The sequence below is a fragment of the Adiantum capillus-veneris genome, chromosome 25 (genome assembly GCF_014529385.1).
Source record: "Adiantum capillus-veneris isolate H3 chromosome 25, ASM1452938v2, whole genome shotgun sequence".
Taxonomy (NCBI): Eukaryota; Viridiplantae; Streptophyta; class Polypodiopsida; order Polypodiales; family Pteridaceae; genus Adiantum; species Adiantum capillus-veneris.
The window spans coordinates 25,273,412-25,278,761 of NC_140955.1; the positions used below are offsets into that span (position 1 = coordinate 25,273,412).

Genomic DNA, 5,350 nt, shown 5'->3' on the forward strand with positions numbered 1-5,350 from the left:
AAAGCTTGAAGATGGTGGTTGGTTCAAGGTGATGGAGCTGAATGCTCCCCCCTTGTGCGGATCTATGTAGAAAGTTTGGTTTTGGTATGCTCCGGCTAGTACGATGGTATGTTTCTGCCTTATGGAGGTTCTGCTCGTGTCATGAAGCTGTCAGTAGTAGCAGAAATAACTTCCTGGTGACAACCTTGAGCACTCTCTCTGGGTCAACATCCTCTACTGGTATGCCATGTTCTAGCAGGCCTTTGTAGTCTTTTATTGGTTCAACTCACCTATTGGTGAGTATTGTAAAAATAAATAAATTATATAGTGTGAGTTTTGTTTAAAATGCCTTGAAATGTGAAATGTCAACAATCAAAGTAAATGTGATGGTGACAAATGCATTGAAATGTCAAAATTAAAGTAAATGTGATATGGACAATTGGATGGTGAAAGTTTTGCACGTTTTCTCCACCACTCTCCTATGGCCTTCTTGGTCAATAAAGACATACACTCTTTCTCATCCTCTCATTTTGAATTTCCACTTTTCTCAATTGAGGAGCTTGCAAGAAACACTTTTCCTAACTCTTTCGATGTTAAGGTCAAAGTTTAAAGTATTTACTGGTGGTTTCCTTAAAGGAAAAAGCTCAAAACCTAGCCAAGATTTCACAATATGCTACAACTTTAGCATGCGAAAGTGCTCTTAGACACTTAAAATACCCTAAATTTCAAACACTGCCAAAGTCAGCACAGCTAGGAAATGCAAGCAACGCTTGTTGATATTTAGGCCTAATTCAATTGTTGAGTGATTCAAACGGGGATGCAAATTGAGGTTGGAAAATGATGGTGAACGGAGAGGTGTTAATGACTCCTCCAACCCCTTTTCTCTCTCTCTCTCTCTCTCTCTCTCTCTCTCTCACTCACACACACACACACACACACACACATGAGCGCGCACACAATCACCTTCCAAGCATTGCTAAATCTCTCTCTCTCTCTTTCTCTCTCTCTCTCACACTCACACACACACACACACACACACACACACACACGTGAGCGCGCACACAATCACCTTCCAAGCATTGCTAAAAAAAACCTAGGTTAAGTGTAATCCCACCTACAAAATTTGAAATTTACCTCTAAATTTTATATTTAAAGGTGAGAAAACCTACAAAATTTTGAAAAAAATAGTGTAATTTGATGTAAAAACCTTCAAATGTTGTCAATTTACCTTCGTTGTTTCATAGATGTAGGTTTGCCACGTTTTTGGGAAAAGGTTTTTTTCAAGCAATGCTTCCAAGTTCCTACGGTTGCAATATGGGAAGCTAGCAAAGATGGAAAGGGTTGTGGAGTACATGATAAAAATGTGTCAAAAATCCCTCACATCCACTCCTTACAATTGCCTCATGTTGACATCCTTTAGAGAGTTACGATAATCTATTAGTGTTGCTGTGTCCAACATCTCATGATAGCAAAATGAAGAAGCTCAGGATTCTAAGGAGCTCACTTATTTGTGTTCCTTAATATTTTTCTCTCTAAAAAGCGGTTTTTTCTTGGTCTACATATGGCCTTAGGCTGGGTTCAGACTGAACCGGCAGAAGAAACAAGGTTTCCTAAATGTGCCACCGCCTAGTGTGAACAGCGTGGAGGAGGAAAAGTGAAAAAGTGAAGGGGGCTGAGAGAGGCCATCAACTCTTCCGAGAGAGGGGGGGGGGGGGGGGGGGGGGGGGGGTTCGGAAGAAAAATGGAGGGCCCGGCGGAAGAGTGCCTCAACTCCAACGAATTAAATTTTGCCATGGAGGAAGAACGCCCCTTTGCTTATTTCTTCCGCCGCCTAGTCTGAACACACCCTTAGTAAAGCGTTGAACCCTTGGGAGCAATTGTGAACCGTTGGATAAAGCTCATCGATTAGTGCCGCATGGCAAGTTAATGAGGACAAACTTTTTGTTTTTTCCTATTTATTGTAAGAGAGGCCTTAACTTAAGCATTGTCTTTTGTATACCTGAGCAATTATAATTATGAGATAGTTGACATTTGTACTCCTATTTCTAGGAAGAGGGGAGGGTTTGCACACACCCTTTCTCATCCTCTTATGTAGGCCACTGTGACTTTTCACCTTGTTGGAATGAGAAAACCAAAAAAGGACCTAAACCCTAAACCTTAACGTGCTGCCTTAACAAACCAATCAAAATAACAAACATTCTGGTTGAATAACAAATAGCCATCACCCTTTTGAAACAACATAATTTTTTCTTCCTCAGTAAAAAGCTAAAAGAAATTTGCCCAAATTTGAAGATTTTGTGAGTAAATTATTTCAAAGGAAAATTCCTTTTGAATTTCAAATGTTGGTGGGTTTCAAATGTTGGTGCGTGGGTGAGACAGACCCTAAATTTCCAGCTGATATGCTTCAAAATTCGCAGCATCCAAAGTGTGGGAAAGAAAAGAGTATAAACAAGCCAACTTCATCAAAACAATGAGCACCTTGTTTTGCTCATTGCAAGGCCACAAAGAGATGACACATCATGGTATCGGTGCTCGGTCGCCTGTCGCTTGTTTTGCTCATTGCAAAGACACAAAGAGATGGCACACTTTGGCAGCATCTTGAACATGCAAGCATTTGCACTCATTGTGAAATGAGAGAAAAAACACCCTTGATTTCTCCATTTCCATGCTTGATTTCAAAGGTAAGCCCCACTGCAGACGGAGAGCACTACTCTGCTTGTCAATATGTCAAGCACCTCTTGAGATGGAATGCAGCGGGGCGTCTTATATTGTGCAATTGCACCAATGCCACGCTTCAGGTATCTGTCTAATAGGAATCGAAATGTACCCGGCTCAACAACAAACAATTCCAGTGCTCCGATGGTCTTTATCTTCCTGGAACCCACATATCCAGGATCCACAAAAGCAAGATCCATGGCAGTGGCACATTCCCTTAATGCACTTTCCTGACACAAAGCTTGTTCTTTGCTATTTATTGCAGCATCGGAATCATCATCGTTTGTTGGCGGCATGGCCGTTTCTTGGTTGGCCAGTTTGCAATTGCTTCTTCTACTGAGCTCCCAGAACAGTACATAGTGTCCAGGCGAGCTCGACAAATCGGCAAAGCTAGTGAAATCGACTAGCTCTGCATTTGCATCAAGTCTCTTAAGCTCTTCCAATGCCTCATTCACCGCAATCTGCAAGTCCTTTTCTGTGTTTTTGTCTATGTGCACAGTCAGCAACACGTTTCGCTGACAAACGTAAGCCAGTTGTGGGGATGCATTGAAGAAGCTGGTCACTCTGACTACATCGCCTAGCTTGTAGCGATACAAGCCTGCAAAAGCAACAATTATCTCTGGATGAGTTCTTATCCAATGGAAGATCATTACACATCATGGTATAAAAAGCATACTAAACCAAGTTAGCAGATAAAGAAGACATGAGCATTGGGCTTCCTAGATTATTTGCAATGTTATCTTGAGGGAATGAAGTTCTTACCTCCATAGGTTGTCAATAGAACCTCATATTCACGGCCAACCTCGACCTCTGTGAGCCCCACAGGATTGCCCTCCTCCCCTGCCTCCATTGCACCACAGTGAAGGTTACGTCTCGTGGTTCGGCTTTGGGATTAGCATTCACCCCAACCCATGACTCTGTGGCTCCATAATCAGCACTAACAAGAGGTACGTAGCGTTCCGGCATAGTGTTGCAAGCAGTTGAGGTAGGGCTCCATGGACCCCGTCATGATAGAGTAGATGTACTTGCAATTAGGCCAAATTGCAGGGATTACACCAGCCCAGCCTTCAAGAGCACAACACTTGGCAGCAATTATGTCTGCGCGCTTGGGGTCCGGCCTCCGTAGGAACTTGGACATAGCTGCCCTCAAGGCTGGGTCAGTGATCCAGCTATTGAGCTTACCGTGGCGAATATCCTCGCAAAGGTTGGCCCATTCGAGCTTGAATGTGCGAAAGGCCTCAACAAATGTGTATGCAAAAGTGGCTGTCATAAATTCAAGCTCTTCCCAACAGAGGAGAGCACACAGCAAGTGGCAATACATGGCTTGCCCGTTGTCTGAATGCCGAACCACCTCATCTGGGCTGCAAGGGCCAACTTCTGCTTCTGCTTGAACTCTTTGCTTCGAAAGAGATGCGTCGTGAGAGTTCCAGAGGCAAGCCCACCTTGGGTTGTGGACAATTTTCCAGAGAACAAGCTCCGGGAACATACCTCCAGCCCTTGTTGGAAAGGCTCTGTAATGACACATAAAGCCTATAGTAAGCTCATGCTAAAAACTTGCAAATCATTAGTCAGCAATGCAAGACCCCATAATGAGCATAAACTTACCTGCTTCTGTATGCTGCGGCTATCTTGCCTAGGCGGCCCGAGGCTTCTAGAATCTCTTTGTAGAGCACAAGGTACTTTTGCTGACCATCAGAAGTGGTCCCAGAGCTGAAAGGAGGGAGTGCATTGAATTAAGACTCAATTAATGTACACAAAACCAAGGAAGTTCTTGCTTCATACAAACAAATGCACAATGAAAAGCTGAATAATCACCTCAAAGACAGGGTTTCAATGGGGTCTGCTGTCAGAATCGCAGAGCGATCGCCCTCACCGATTCTATCGAAGTATGGCTTCAGATCAGAATGGGTAACAATAGGTACTTTTTGTTTGAAGGCTTGGACATCTGTGTGTCCCTCGAGGCCGCACCTCTCATGCAAATACTCTGTGTGCGCATTGCGGTGTAATATTTGTGAGCACGTTGGTTTGCACTGCCGCAGCGTTCTTTGTTTCTTCTACGAAGTCAGCGATGGTGGAGTCAATGGCAGTGCGGGCGGAGGTGGAGATGGGGCTGTTGTCTGCAGCAGCAGGCATGATAGTGGGAATGAGAAGTCCGGCATGTACGTGTGTGTGTGTGTGTGAGTGAGAGAGAGAGAGAGAGAGAGAGCGCCTAGAGGAGACCCCAAAATGTGTGTAGGGGGGACCTCATGACTTCAGAGGGGTGCGAATGTATGTGTGTGTGGAGAGAGAGAGAGAGAGAGAGAGAGAGAGTGTGTATGTGTTGTGCGTGTGCGTGCGAACGAGGAATCTATTTGGCTATTTGGTAAGGCGGGGGATCAGGCGGGGTATAAATAGTGGTGGGCTTGAGAGTGGGGCGCAAGACTCAAGCCGCAAAATACGTAGCCCTGGTCCGAGTCAAGCCCACTGCGTGACTGCTGCAAGTCTGCGACGACATTTTAGGCTCGTGTCACACTGGGACGGGCGCCCATACGGATTTTGCAGACAGTGGTAACCTTTTCATGTCACACTGGGTTAATACTGAAATGTTGGCAATAGAATTCAGCGAACAGGCATTGGCCAAATGGTTTGACGAACGCGTTACACGCTGCAGGACAGG

The 5,350-nt window shown here is 44.7% G+C and overlaps 1 pseudogene across 1 annotated transcript; it reads right to left on the reverse strand.

Moving 5' to 3' along the window:
- Window positions 1-2,260: 2,260 nt before the first annotated feature.
- Window positions 2,261-4,993, reverse strand: LOC147424589 (jasmonoyl--L-amino acid synthetase JAR6-like; annotated as a pseudogene). Its single transcript, XR_015186398.1, has 4 exons — window positions 4,510-4,993; window positions 4,300-4,404; window positions 3,457-4,205; window positions 2,261-3,292 (listed from the first exon to the last, which is right to left on the reverse strand). The product of XR_015186398.1 is annotated as a jasmonoyl--L-amino acid synthetase JAR6-like (transcript).
- Window positions 4,994-5,350: the final 357 nt, after the last annotated feature.